The following is a 14,733-nucleotide window of genomic DNA, read 5'->3' as shown; positions in this document are numbered from 1 at the left end:
TATCTACATAAATTATTTGGAATCCTTCTGCATGGGAAATTTGTCTCTTCCATTTATTAATTTTTCCCATAATTTATTTATATCTGTGTAAACTTGTGGACATTTATTTTATACTTTGGGTTATAATCTAATATTATTCTATCTTGTCACTCAAATTTTGCAGCTTTGGCCATTGGGAGCTCTTCAGATGGCTCCAGTGTCTCTGAAATATCCCCCAGCAATGCAGGGATTTTTTTGTGTGTTTGTTTGGCTTCTTTTTTTTTTTTTTTTTTTTTTTTAGCAAATCCTTATTTTATGGTACAATCTGGGCATGAGGTGTGCTCATTGCTACTGTGGCATTGTTGCCTCTAGGCCATATATATTTAAAAATTTACATTTTAAACACCAACATACACACAATTACAATACAATCACATGATTCATGACAATTCTAGATTTAGTAACAGTATGAAATCACGGCACCATGGGGGACTGGGAGGGCTCCTACACTGGGTCTTGCGGCGGGACCCGCACACAAAACTTGTGTGTGAAGGTCTTCTTTCGATCCTGTCAGTGCGCCACTAAGACTGCAGCAGAACCTCAGTGGAGAGCATGTCAAAAGTCCAACTCTGAGGACTTCTCTGAATGTAAGGCCACAGCAAATGGCTCTTTTGCAGGGATGCTCACTCTATGTCCTCTTTCCGTGATAAACTATGGAAAAACAAAAAACAAAAAACAACAATGGATTTAGAATCAGAGCATCAGAATTCTAGATCTGGCTCTGTCTGCAGTTCAATGGATGTGGAAAATGCCTTCTGTCTGGGCCTCAGTTTCCAATTCTATACCATTGATAGCATTGGATTGGATTGTTGCTAAGGACTCTCCCAGTTCTAGCATATTATAACTCAGTAATTCTACACTGAGAGAGTGTAACTGACTCCATGTCTCCTTGTACGTGGACAGCAATATACCAGAGGGTCTAAGCCAAAGGAGAAATGGTGGTGGTAGGGAGGTCACTGCTAATAAATTGGGGCTGTTTTATTACTTCCTGAGGATGCCGAGAGGTCTGTTAAAGACCTCATTTCATCTAGACAATCAGGCCTGAGAAAGTTTAGACCTTTTGTTTTAAAGAATGGAGATCAAAAAAAGTATAGGAAATACTGATTTGAAGTATCTCTTTTATTGCCTTCAAGTTTGTTCTGGAAGATCAAGCTTTTTTTTTTTTTTTTTTTTGGTAAGGGCAAACTCCTCATCTGTTATTTCCTCTAACTTCAAATAATTACCTTTAAGGTAGTGATGGCTGATCTACCTCTAAGTTTCTTACTAGGAATCTCTCTCTAGGTTTTTTTTTTTTCTTTCCTTCCTTTGTGTGTGTGTGTGTGTGTGTGTGTGTGTGTGTGTGTGTGAATGTTATGACATATTTTTCACATCCACATGGGGCCCAGTGGCTTAAAGACTGCCCAGTTTACAAGTGTCATCTCCTTCCTATCATTGACTGGGACAGTTTCCAAACACAAACAGAAGGCAAAAAAAAAAAGGAACGATAATGCTGAAGAGACACTTGGGAACTGTCACAGCTGATTATGAATGCTGGAGATCAAAGGTACAAGGTCTTAGAACCTGTCTCCTCCAACTCAACATTAAAAATCTTCAATTGGTTTTTGTACCCACTCAGCATAACCCCAGACTTTGGTCTACAATTGGTTAAAAATTGATAGAGGTGAGGATTCTGGGACTGCCTTCTTTACTTAGAAGTTTAAATTTTAACCCCTTCCCCCATGCCAGGTACAGCTCCTTTCTGTTCCCTGCCCCCACCTCAAAGTTATGTAAAGATGTATTTGGATATAGAGGTATAGAATTTAGAACAGATAGACATCATGCAAATCATCGGGGTTATTTCTTCACACTGCTGAGGAAACTGAGTCCTGACAAGTGGTTTTGCTCCAGGTTCCATAAGGGAGTTCCAGGCAGAGCTGTAATTAGAAGCCAAGGTTTTTTTGGCAACAAATCCAGGTTTGGTTTTTTTTTTTTCCTTCCTACCTCACACCATGCCCCTGCGACTTACATGTTTGTGTGCGTGCCTGTGTGTGCGTGCATATGTGTGTGTGTGTCTCTGTATGTACATATGTTACATAGACACCGACATGTAGGAAACATGCACCAAGCATCTGTAGTCTGACCTCAGGGAGCAGTGTAATGACTCGAATTTCAGGCAGCTGAAAGCTTTCTGCGGGTGGAGGGTGAAATAAACAAGAAAAGCCACTGTGGAGATGTGAATGGAAAAGTACCGAAGTGCTCCCTCCCTCCGCACATTCTTCCGCTCTCCAACTCTGCCTGCCAGCCAGCCGGCTTCAGATAGGCTTCTGCACGGTCAGGTGTACAGAGGGCGGTGTGGAGAAGGGGAAAAAAAATGCAGGCACAACACGCAAATCAAGTTTTTCCACTTCTAGCCTTAGGTAGTAAAGACAGCTAAGTACCGGCAGGCAGCCGCAGGGAGGGTGGGCCAGCTACCCAGAGTTTACAAACACTCCAGTGCTTTCCTCTCTTCATCCCTTCCTGGTCCAGCTGCTGCTTTCCTTCATGCTAGAGTTTCATAGGAAGTGAAAACCCTGTTATTCAAAACAGTGATCCAATGCAATAAACAAATGATTAGGCGCCCCCCCATCACTTCTCTATTTTAAGCTCCCGATATTTATTTCCATTTTTAAAAAGTGAGAAAAGTATGGAAAATCAGTGTTTTGGGGGGAAAGTCTGAGCTGGGCTAGAAAAGGTTTCTAAAGAAAAAAAAAGTCTCAGAATAAAACAGGCTGAAAGCAGGCAGCATATGGATCAAAATTAAACGTTGACACTTCTTTTTCAGAAGGTAGTAGCTAGAAATCGTCTTCTGTTTTTCCTTTTACTGTCTCAAAACTTTCTGCTCAATTTCTCTAAAATATACCAAGAAATCTCCCTTCTTTCTCCAAGGATAGTATAGGGAGCTTGTCTACAATAACTCTAAATGAAGGATTTGAAGGAAAAGGAAGAGGTAAAATTTTCTGCATCAGGTGGACGACATCTCCCACACCCATCAGAAGGAGTGTCGAGTACTGCAGCACAGGGGACAAACATAACCAAACCCAAATGTCCATCAAAACTCAGTAGTAGCATCATGACCTGGAGTTCGTTCTGAGGACCAATTTACAGTTACCGAGGAACCCAAAGCAGCCTTTCTTTCCCCAATTCTGCCAGAAAACAGGACACCCTCCTCCAAAGCCAGGCAGTCAGATCACCCTCATTCTCTGAAATGACGCAGGACTGTCAAACGAAGACCCATTTTCAGTTGTGTCCTGGGGTCACCCACGCCTCTGGTGAGGGCAGGCCTGTCCTCTCGAAAGAGAGAAGCCTGGGGGAGTTGTGTGATTGATCTGCAAGGTTCTTTCCAGTTCTAAAAGCTATAATCCTGAGATGTGATAGCTTAAAGATCTACCAAAGTACCAGAAGCTCCTGACAGGTGAAACCGACTTCCTGTTTGGAGCCCCCTTAAAAAGAGGACAAGGCAGTATTTATTTATTCCAAGGACAGCTTCCTTTTCAGCCATGACTGAATTGTGGGGAACTGGATGCAAAATCTGTTCCTTTCCTTGAATAGATGTAATATTAGGACCAGGCTATTTTATTTGTAACAAAGCTTATATTGACCCGGCAGCTGCACTCAGGAACCTATTACTATGCCCAGTCCACCGGGCATAGGGGCTGGCCTGGCCCTCTATTCTGAGTATTAATAGCCAGTGACCATTAAATCATAGCACTGGTTGATACATAGTCCCTCCAAGTCTGCAGGAATCACTCATAAGACCCCAGACACGGAATCTCTCTTTAGAGCTTCTTAAGGATGATTTAAAAGAATTTGAATATATTCAAGTCAATCCTTTCTTTAATCCTATAACATAGCACTGCTGGAGTGAGGGAGCCCACACGGTGATGCCAACTGGCTACTGATGGGGAGAGATCAAGAATGAGAGAAAGAAGGACAGTCTGGAAGAAATTCAACTGGTATAAAATTTGACAGTTACCCTCCTAGGATTTGGAAAGAGATTGAGAGGTGGGTGCACAATTTTCTTCACGGTTCATTCAGTGGAGAGTAAGGGATCTACCTAAAGTCTCGATCTTTAGAATATTTTCAATATTATTTTTCTTTTAACAGCATCCTTCTGATCAATTTCTTTCAATGTAAACACTGATTTGGCAAAAAAACAAAAACAAAAAACAACGGTCATAGAAATATGGGACTCTGGCACTTGGTCCCAGAAATAATGTGCTGGAAGGTTTGAGGTCCCTGGTGGTGGGTTTAATTATCTATAAACTAGGCCTGGTGGGTCTTCCCTCCAAGGGCTCCCTGCAAAGAATTAAAAAGGTCTGAGGTACAAGAAGGGTGAATTCCTTCCCAGCCCCCATTCTGGCTAGTTCTACTGCCAGTGGGAGCAGATTTCCCTCTGCTCTGCAGCGCCCCCATGGGGCTAAGATTGGAGTGGCAAAGAGAACGCAGAGGGACAAACTGTGTTTAAGGTTGGGGTTGGGGGGGAAACGGCAGGGGACCAATGAAGCAGGCAGGATGGCAACTTTGATTAGAAAAGTGACCAAAAATCATAAAAGTAATCTCCATCGTAGGATCAATAATAGGGCAGAGCCATACATTTCACATTCCAAACCATATATAGACACACCTGAGAAACCTTGAAGTTCTTACTGCTCTCAAAGATAGAAAAAATATCATACATATAAATGCACGGAGAAAATCACTTCAGCAAAATCGGGGTATCATTTTGAATCCAGTGGAATTCATTTAAAACTCTGAAAAGGAAGGGGAGGGAGACAATAAAAAAGCAGATAGTCCTCCTTCTGGCAGAATGAATCTGCACTTGACAATATCATGTGTCTTTGGGGGTAAAATGTTCATTTCAACAACAGTGACAGGATTAGGCCTATGTATATTTTTCAAAAAATCCTTTACAAGACAGGCTTTTCTGCAGAGGCTGCAGTAATCCATCTGTCAATAAGTATTAAAATATTCAGATTTCATAGGAACAGACACTTATGCATATTTCCTAAGCTCCAGACCTTGTGGAAAATAATCAACCCCTTTGGACCTCTTCTGGTTCTAAAATTCCCAACACAGCCTTTTAAAGGTGGTGGTGGTGGTGGGGGTGCATTGACAATAACATGTTCAGCAACAGATCTGAACTTCTTACGGACTTTTCCTGGGAAAGAGATCCCAAATACCCCAGGAAATAGCCCGTAATCTTTCGTAGCTCTGCTCACTTCTCCATTATAAACCCAGATTTGAGGTTGGGAGAGGTAGATTTTGGGACATATCTTTTTTGGAAATTAACATGTGCAGAAATTTTGTGGAACCTTTAAGAACTCATCTGTAATTTAATGAGTCGCCTGAAGGACTCTCATAGCCAAGGCTCAGAACAGCCTGACCTTTTGAAAGCTGCTTCTGGCCCAAACATTTTGGGTTAATTCTTGAGGAATCTGAAATATTATTTTCCCCTCACACCCTTCTTTTAAGAGAGAGACATAAAAGAAACAAGAGTCTCCCTCATTCGGGGATGAGTAGGAGGGGAAAAAACCCCAACCAACATTTAAATAGGGAAACTGGCAGTTCTGAATAAACAAACCGAGGCCCACAGTGAAATGATTCTGCACTGCATTTGCTTTTAAAAAGAAAGGAAAGAAGAAAAGAAAGAAAGAAAGAAAGAAAGAAAGAAAAAGAAAGAAAGAAAGAAAAAGAAAGAAAGAAAGAAAGAAAGAAAGAAAGAAAGAAAGAAAGAAAGAAAGAAAGAAAGAAAGAAAGAAAGAAAGATAGATAGATAGAAAAGAAAGAATTTCCCCCCTTCTCCTCCTCCTCCCAAGTGAGCTCCGAAGCTAGGGAGCCTGTGCTGCGTGCGGAGCGCCGTAGTTGTAGCACAGGCTGTTCTAAATACACGCAGTATCTGTGATACTGGCACGGCAGGCCTTTAGAATTCCCTCCGGCTGATCTCTTAAACACAGACAGAGAGATTTTTTTTTACCACGACCTTGAAACGAGCTGGGGGTGGAGGGGGGGCGCGGGGGATCAAGACCTTAAAAAAAAGCAAAACACAAACATGTATTTGGCTCACATAATTTTGTAGAACACATGCGTACACATACCCAAATACACACACGTTTCCTTCAACAAGAAATTTCCTAACAGTCAACAATAACAGAAAGAGTAAACCCACCACTCGCTGTCCTGGAAAGAAACAAACCAAACCAAAACAAATCCTTTGAACTTGTCCCTCAAGTGCAGGAGAGCCTCCTCTCAGTAAAAAGTCCAAAGAGAAGGAGAAAATTGCAACCCCCCAAAAAAGTGGGGGTTGGGATTGTTACATGCGATCAAAAACTGAAGCTGCTTTCAATAGTACCAATATTAAAATAACACATCCTCTTTAAAACGCCTGAGGGATTAGACAGGGAAAAAAGGCACACACACACACAACAAAATCCAACCGATGCGGGATCCTACTATTTACGTAACACCACAAACTTACAAAAGGCAAAAATCAGAAGCAAAAAAAAAAAAAAAAAAAAATCGGAAAATCATCAAAATACAACCACCCAAAAATCCCAGCCACCACATCAACGAGGAAAAAAAACAGAACCAAAAAACGTCCCAAGTAAAATAAAGCAAATGAACCCACCGAAAACTGCTTGGCAAATATTTTTCTCCTGGTGCCTAATATTCTAGCTGAAAAGAGCTGTGGTGTTTATTGTTTTTTTCTCTACCTCGCCTCTAAAGCTACTATATATAACAGACTTTTTCCAACGGGTCGAACCTCTCGCTCCCTTTTGTGTATTTAGCTCGAGGAGCTGAGTTTATGGGTAAGAGAGGAGGAATTAGCCCCAGACCCCGGGAAAGCAAAGCGCACTCCCCCTCTTATGTCACCGAATAGCAAATTAGTTCTCAGAATTCCAGAGGCCGAGCTTTGCTACAGCGAAGACGCCGACGTCACAGAGGGGGCGCCCACGTGACGCTGGCGGAGCAGGCCGTACCATCGTGCGGGGCCCCGGGAGGGAGGGACGCCGTCTGGCCCCTCGAGCCTCGAACCGGAACCTCCAAATCTGAGACGCCTAGCCGCTGAGGACCTCAAAATCTGCCGAGAACTGGAAAAACACTTTGGCTTTGAGGGCTTTCCATGGGCCCAAAGAGGCAAAAGTCCCGGAGAGCTGACACCGAGTCCTCCCCTGCCACGTAGCAGTGGTAAAGTCCGCAGCTCAAATTCCGAGAATTGAGCTCTGTTGATTCTTAGAACTGGGGTTCTTAGAAGTGGTGATGCAAGAAGTTTCTAGGAAAGGCCGGACACCAGGTGATTATTGCTGTTGCTGCTGCCGCTGCTGCTGCTGCCGCCGCCGCCGCTGGTGCCGCTGGTGCCGCTGCCGCCGCCGCTGCTCATGATCATTATTTTACCTTTTAATTCTTTTTTTTTCCGCTCTTGCCAAATGCTTTGGCTCCAAGTTTCCTATGTGTATCTATTGATATAAATGTATATATTTATTTATTCTAGCTGTCAGGTGTTAAAATAAATGCCGAAGATTAGTCCCACGTCTCTCCCACTCTAGGATATAGATTTTTATATATTTATTATTTTATTCTTGTTGTCTTTGAGTGCATCGGCCGGTTTGGGGAGGCTTTTGCCACCCTCCCTTGTGTTGTTTTGATTTTGGAAAAGGAGGTGGAGGAGAGGAAGGAGGGGAATTAGGGGGCGGCCGGAGCCCAGAGGACGAGACAGTGTTTGGGGGGTGCTCCGGGCAAGTCTGGGGGCTGTCTGGCCCCAGACGACGGAGAGGACGCGCGCTCGCGCTCTCGCTCTTTCTGCTGCTGCTTGCGTACGGCTTGTGATCTCGCTGGATTCGGGCGACTGTGTTTTTTCCCTCTTTTCTCGCTTGCAAACTGCCTTCCTCGCTCCCTCGCTCCTGCCTCCCCTTCCCTCCCTCCCTCCTCCTCTCCCTCGCCTCTCCTTCCTTCTCCTCTCCCGTCCTTCTTGGTGACTCCGGGAGGCGAGGAGGGAGGCTGCCCGCTCGCTCGCCCCGCTGGCTCCCTTCCACCGGCCTCGCTCCTCTAGATTCCCTGCCTCGGAGCCGAGATTTGGGAGGAAAAATGCAAGCGAACTCCTCGGGTTTTGTTTTTCTCTCCCCCCCCCCCCCCCCCGATAAGCCCAGTTGAAGTATCGTTTCTACTATTTCCTTTTAGAGCCGCGATCTTCCTAACGAGATCCGAGTGTTTTGGTGTCCCCTTACCCTGTGTTTTGGGGGAGGTTTAGCTTGCCTGGGGGCGGGGATGTTGAATACTTTGAAAATTATTCTTCCTTGGTTGCAGTCGAGGGAGTCGGGAACCCCCGCGCGCTCCCTCTCCCCATCCTGAGGCGAGAGGCTGGTGGCGGGACAGGGATTTGGGGGGGGGTGGCAAAGGGGTGCGCGTTTGCACCTGCGGTGCCGTTTAGCATGCGGGGACTCCGGGAACCTTCACAGGACGGCCCAGCAAAGCGGGAAGGTGGCGGGATTTCTGGCGGTCGCGGTGTTTGTGTTTTGGGCGCTGCGTGACTCGGTGTTAGCTCCCAATGGCTGTTCCCCCGCCTCTCCTAAATTTTGTCTTATTTTTTCCCATGGTGCGAGCTTTGTAAAAAGACAACTGCAGACTGGAGAGTAGCCGACGTCAGGCTTCAGGTTCCCGAGGTCCTTGCACTGGGCGAGGGGAAAAACAAACAGCCCCAGCCCGCGTTCCTACGTGCAAGACCCGGGAGGAGAGAAGGGCACGCTGTCGCCCTGGATGAGGGACCCGGCGCGGGAGGAGGGGGCGCGGGCGCGAAAGGGAGATCTTTGTGAGTGATTTTGCAAAAACGGATTGCGAGGTTGGTTGGATTTGCAACCTGTGGCTCTCCTCGAGGGAGTAAGAATGGGGGAAGGCGGCGGCGGCGGCGGCCCGGGGCGGGAGCCGGTGGGGAGTTGGAGCCTCGGAAATGGGCTGCGCTCTTGGGCAGCGGGAGCTAGGGGCCATCCCGCTGCGAGAGGTAGTGACCGTGGTCAGTGTCTTGAGAACTGTGGATTGCGTTGCTTTTATGATGCCGTGTTATTGGAACTCTGGCGAAAAATGGATCTAGTGTTATAATAATGAGTTTTAAAGGTCCCCCATGGAAAACAAAAACACAACCCAATAGATTAAAAAAAAAAAGAATGAAAAAGAACCCTTTTATTGGGTGCACCCCTTTGCAATGCTTAAGAGGCGGTGGTGGGGGTCCAGCAGCTGAACCGGGAGAAAGACCCCAAATAGGGTACTGAAAGTCCAGAGCTGTTACTGGGTTCCTGACCACCACAGAGAGCTGGTCATCTCCCCCACCACCAGTAGCCACAGGAAACTGATTTAATCTTTTACGGATTTTTTTTTCCCCATTCAGTTTATAGTTTCCAGGAGGAAAATCTTGTAACTCTTTACTTTTTTTTTAAGTAAAGTATCAATAGATGCTTTTTTTTTTTCTGTCAAAAACAAAACAAAACCAAAAAACCAAAAAACTGGGGCAGGACAGAGGGAACCAGGGAAAGGGCTGTTTAGAAATACAGTTTGTGGCTCTGAGCAGTGCCACCAGCTTCCTCTACAGAGACTGCCAGTTTCCCTTTTTCTTTGCAAGGTGTGTGTGGTTTTAATAAATAACTTAAAAAAATAAGAGGGGGGCCGGCAAGATCTGTCAGGAGACAGGTATCTATTTTGCTCACTATTTACTACCAAAAGCCTTTGGCACTGGAACAGAGCCTCGTAAATCTGCAGCCCAAGTTGAAGTTCATCTGGCCCTAGTCCACACGCTATTCCTGGAGGTAGCAAACATGAGCTCAAAGGAATGAGGTGAAATCACATTCTTGCTTTAAAATATATACCTTTTTGGGGGGGTAAGGAGAAAGAATACTGTCTCTGGGGGGAGGAGGAAATGGAAAGAGGGTGCCAGGAGATGGGCATTCCCTTGCTAAAATGACTCCGGTTGGGTCCTCAGGCTGAAATAGAAACCTGTAGATGGGAAATATTCCCCCTCCCCCCACTTATAAATAGAAGTTTCCAATATCCAATTTGGAAGACTTTCCAATACTGCAGGCCCAAGCACTGGCTGATTTTTAAGGGTCTGTTGATAGGGACAATAAGGCCAGAAGCTGTTGGTAAACTGGGCAGCTTGAAGGAGAAGGAAGCCAGAAGAGGGAATTCTCCAATTGGCCTTTTCTTCTGTGCTCAATTGTGAAGGGTTTTACCCCATGCTTTCTTGAAAAGACTCTCCAATTTATTCTGGGTTTGCTGGACAGGGATGGGACTCTAAACTCTTAAGCTGTCGTTTGCTGAGCCTTGAAGAGTTCCAGTTATTGGTTGAGTAAATGGTAGCCAGGACTAGATGTCAAAATCCTTCCTTCCCTCTCTCCCCTGCCCGGTAGCCACCCTCACAACCCACTTTATTGTGAAAAACTTGAAGAGATTCAGAGGAGGTAGTGCGGCAGCGCCACCCCTTGGTGGGTGAAACTCTATTTGCAAAAGTCAAATATTTGAAAAACATTGTGAAATGACCTTATGAGGATTTTTTTTCTTTAGAAAGGGGAGATAAAACTAACTTTAAAAAAAGGACTTTGTAGTTGATTTCTCAAATGGGGTGGAAAAGCGTTGCTTTCCAGCTAGGAGAGTGTCATAAGAGGCAAAGAAGTTCGAGTGTGTGTGTGTGTGTGTGTGTGTGTGTGTGTGTGTGTGCGCGCGCGCGCGCGCGCCCGGGCGGGGAGGGTTGCCTAGTTGGCTTGAAGTAGGTGAGGTGAGTTCTCCAGACGGAGGTAGCCTCCTTCCGCCTTGGACTTGACTTCTCAGAGCACCTGAATTCTGTTGCCAGTCTGACACTGAGATAAGGAGGAATGTCTCGGTGTAAAAACAAACCAGTGATGGGAAGTCCTGTAGTTTTGCTGGCGGTGATGGTGGTGTCTACTGGGGGCTGGGTTGGGGACGGAGGTTTGTGGCGTGGGGCAATGGTAGGCTGGTCCGTAGCTGGGTTTGGAGCCTTCTGGGAGTCGAAGTAGTGTGGCGCGTGCCGGCTTCCTGCACTGCGCAACAAGTGGGAATGCCGCCGCAGTGATCCGAGCGAGGGTGCTGTGTTGTGGCGAAGCCGGCCCCTTTCTCTTCGCCCCACTGGAAGCCAGGAATGGCTCTTCGCAGTTCTCCCCGCCTCCCAGTCTGTGACCGGCAGCCCCGCCAAAGACAAAACTCAGCCCCCCTTTCCCCACCCTCCGCCTTTACCGAGCGCTGTAAGCCTGGGTGGAACCCTGCCCTTGGCCTCCAGGGCCCCTCTCTCGAGTTTATTCCCGACTTTCTTTTCTAGTCGACCAGTGTTTGGCAAGAAGCTCTGCTAATACCTTCGAGTTCCATTCTGCTTTTTAAAGACAAGCGTACTCTTTCCTTCCCTTCTAATACATTCAGCCTTTCGGGCTGGAAAAATGAACGTATAATACATGAACGCTGCTCCAGAGACCGCGTTGTGGTTACTAGAGGAGTGAGCATCGGGAAGAACGGAATTACATCCAGTAAATTAAATGTTTTGCAGCGTTGCTTATAGAGGCAACCTCCTCCCGCTAACAGATCCAAAAAAAAAAAAAAAATAGTGGGGGGCAGTCTGTTGTGGAAGGCTGTGGCTGCGCGATGATTTTCGAACGGACTGAGTCTGCCACCTAGTGGTAGGTTCTAGCAGAGTTCCCCCCCCCGCCCCCCCGCCCCGCGCGCCTAGGACGGTGGACAGACCCTCTTACCTTCGGGTCTCCAAGTATCCCTACCAGGTGCTAGGACTGACAGAGGAGGGCAACATCCAATGAGGATGACATCTGACCTCCAAAATTTTGGTAAGGTGGATGAAAATTCGGAAGCCTCCCGGCATGTGCCTCCCTAAGAGAACCTTAGTAAGATAACCCGTTTTGAACACACTTTCTGTCACTGTAGCGTCTCCCTGGGTTAAGTGGGTAGTGGAGGGACGCTTGGAGGCTCTAGGACATAAAACTTCACAGTTGAGAAAAACAGGCGGCCTCATGAGGGGGGCCTGTTGCTGGTGAGTTAGCACCCTAACTGGGACCAGATTTTTACCTTCTGAATCCCAGGTCAGTGACTTAAAGTCAAAGGCGAGTGTATCTCCGCTCCCTTGAAGTATCTAAGAGAAAGGAGCAGCAGTAAGAGAGACCCACGATTTTAATGTCTCACGTCAGCGTAGCTGGAAACAGCTCCCCAGATGTCTTGGAGGAATTCTAGAAAATATGGCCTAAGATTTTCAGTGACAGATACGGGAAGCCTACCGCAGGGCTGAGGGGTGGAGGTCCCAGATCTTGAGGGGTGTGCCTGTGTTAATGGGTGATTAAGTCCCAGTCCCTAGACTTGCAGAGCCCGAGGCTCACATTTGAATTCTGAAATCACCCTCTTCCCCTTCCTTCCAAACTGCTTGGTGGCTTGGCGAGAGATCAATTGTGTGTGTGTGTGTGTGTGTGTGTGTGTGTGTGTGTGTGTGTGTGTGTGTGTGTCAGGGGTGGGGGGTGGGGGTCATATGGACAGGCAGGTGTAATCCTCATAGAATTTGGGCCACAATAGCTTCTTATTAAGCAAAGTTTTATTTTCTCGGAGTTCAAAACTTAAGATGGCAAAGGCACGTAGGGGTGCCGGCGACCCCTAGCGACGACCGCCGGCGCGCACACTCTTGGGAGATGCTGCGGTCTCCACCGCCCTGGTCCGAGGAAATCAAGTTCAGCCTCTCCCACTGCGGGAGCAGTCGGAGGCCGCGTCGGAGAAACGCGCCTCTGTTCGGGTTGGAAACGAATCTGGGGATGTGTTTGAAGAGTGGTCAAGTTTGACTCATCGCTTTCCAAGGACAGTTAGTGCCTTCCATCTTCATTAACGTGAATAAAGACCTTGGCTGACTTTTGTCCAGATCGGATTTTTAAAGGCATTGTTTGCTTGGGGACATCATGCCGCTCCCCTCCGCCGGCAGCCTTTTTGCAAAGGCAGAGCCCAGTCCAGCCTGGATGGCCGAGATATCTTTGCCCGGGGACGTGGTTTGCTGGCATTGTCTGCCGGCTCTTTCTGGAAGGCTGTCGCGAGCTGGGAGCATGGAGAGCGTCCCTTCTGCAGCTCCTCTTCAGATCTTGATGATAAGACACATCCCTCTATTTTATTGCATTTCCTAGAAGCTTGCAGGCTTGAAAAAGCTCTACTGGCAGGAAACGTGATAGAAATAAAGTCAGGACATAATGTCCCCGAACACCTCGGTCACCCAAAGCGACTGCCGAGGCTACCGCGTTATCAAATTCGCTTTCATTTACTGTCGTCTCCTCCGCCCTCCCGCCCCTCAGTCAAGACAGCGAAGAGTGTTTCACCCTTAAAACAAAAACAACGGCGCGGTTTAACCCCACCACCTACCGCTGGACCACCGTGGCTAAACTGCAGCAGCTAGTTAGCTGAGCCGCTGCGCAGAAAGGGAGCGCTCCGGCAGGAGCCCTGATGGCTGGTTTCACAACGGCAGCTCGAGCCTTATTAAAATTCCTAGTTCCTATCCCTAAACACTGCTTTGCACTTCCAGATTCTCCTTTGGATTTCTCGGCGAGTTATTGGAGTTATTAGATTACCAATAATCCAACGGCGGGCCGGGATTAGAGAAGGGACGCAGTGCGGGGGGGGGGGGGGGAGGGGGGGGAGGCTGTGCGAAAGGCGTTCTCCCAATCTGGAGACTGTGTCTAAAGTAGGTCAATGGGAAGGAGAGGCGGGGCTACATGCGGGTTGTCGGTTTCAAGCCTTGATGGAGGGCTCTCTCTAGTGTTTAGCAGCGGTAAGACACGATTAGGTTTGAGCTCCCGGAACCACGGGAATCCTAATTTCCATTAAGTGCATGTACTTAATTTTAACTTCCCTTCCTAGATACTCACCCCATTCCATATTAAATTTCAACCTTCGCTTTCACCTTTGTTCCACCCGGCGAAGGGATAACAAAGTCTCAAAGTAGGACTTTATGAGGCCGACGAGGCCCAGTCTTTACCGACGGCCCTGACCCCGCCTCCGCCGCTGATGGGATGCGCGGCGCAGTGTGACACCACCCGCCAGTTTAGGACTGGACTGCGGCCTTAGGCGCTGCGTCTTTCGAGCCCCCCGCCCCGGAAAATTCCTCTCGGAGCCCACTAGTAGGACCAGTTAGGAGAGGGAGCCCAGGGGTTATAACTCCAAGGAAGGCCCAGAGAAAGCGAGGCGTCCTTGGAGCGCGCCCGTGCGCGCGCAGAGGTCAGCGCCCCGGCCTCTGCGGAATCCTTACCGGGTCTCCACGGTTTCGGGGAAATCGGATTCCGAAATCCCGAAACCTGGCCAGGTTCGGCCTGGGAGCTCCTATTGTAAAGACTTTGGGCGGAAACCGAGCCTAGCAGGGTTCCCGGACTTGCCAACGTAGGCGGAAGGGGCTTTCGGTTTGGTTTTCCTACAAGTCGTCTGGCGCGCGCTGGATGGAGGCCCTCAGCCCTAGGGACTCCCATCTTTTTGACCTTGACGGCTGGCCCAACCACCCTCTTAAAGGGGGAGGAGGCAAGCTAAAAGCAAAAATAAATAAATGACGCATTAGGCAAACAGGCCAGAATTGGGCAATTTGAAGTCATAAAACGAGCCTCAGATTGGACCCGAATTCCTGGGTTCTAGACTGGCTCTGCGACTAACTTGTGCGACTTTCCC

The 14,733-nt window shown here is 47.5% G+C and overlaps 1 protein-coding gene and 2 long non-coding RNA genes across 4 annotated transcripts in view; 1 reads left to right on the top strand and 2 right to left on the bottom strand.

Annotated features, from left to right (window-relative positions):
* The window catches only part of LOC118356196, a 7,237-nt gene extending 108 nt beyond the window's left edge, over positions 1–7,129 (bottom strand). The window contains exons 1-2 of the long non-coding RNA XR_004819529.1: positions 6,683–7,129; positions 1–690 (exon numbers count right to left, since the gene is read on the bottom strand). The exon at positions 1–690 is cut by the window's left edge and continues 108 nt beyond it. This is a non-coding gene — a long non-coding RNA (uncharacterized LOC118356196). The remainder of the gene's footprint in view (positions 691–6,682) is intronic.
* BCL6 (BCL6 transcription repressor) overlaps positions 3,984–14,733 on the top strand; it is a 25,837-nt gene continuing 15,087 nt past the window's right edge. The window contains exon 1 of one of the 2 annotated variants that reach the window (XM_027586848.2): positions 3,984–4,059. The gene's annotated coding sequence lies outside the window, so the exon portion shown is untranslated. Of the gene's footprint in view, positions 4,060–7,269; positions 7,349–14,733 lie in introns of those variants that run through there. The other variant, XM_027586845.2, reaches the window with a different exon arrangement.
* LOC118356197 lies at positions 8,179–13,576 on the bottom strand. The gene is made up of 2 exons (XR_004819530.1): positions 13,444–13,576; positions 8,179–13,234 (listed from the first exon to the last, which is right to left on the bottom strand). It is a non-coding gene; the product is annotated as an uncharacterized LOC118356197 (long non-coding RNA).

This window comes from Zalophus californianus, chromosome 1 (assembly GCF_009762305.2).
Source record: "Zalophus californianus isolate mZalCal1 chromosome 1, mZalCal1.pri.v2, whole genome shotgun sequence".
Classification (NCBI taxonomy): domain Eukaryota; kingdom Metazoa; phylum Chordata; class Mammalia; order Carnivora; family Otariidae; genus Zalophus; species Zalophus californianus.
The sequence above is the reverse complement of the archived record's forward strand: the minus strand, read 5'-3'. Positions and strand labels throughout refer to the sequence as shown.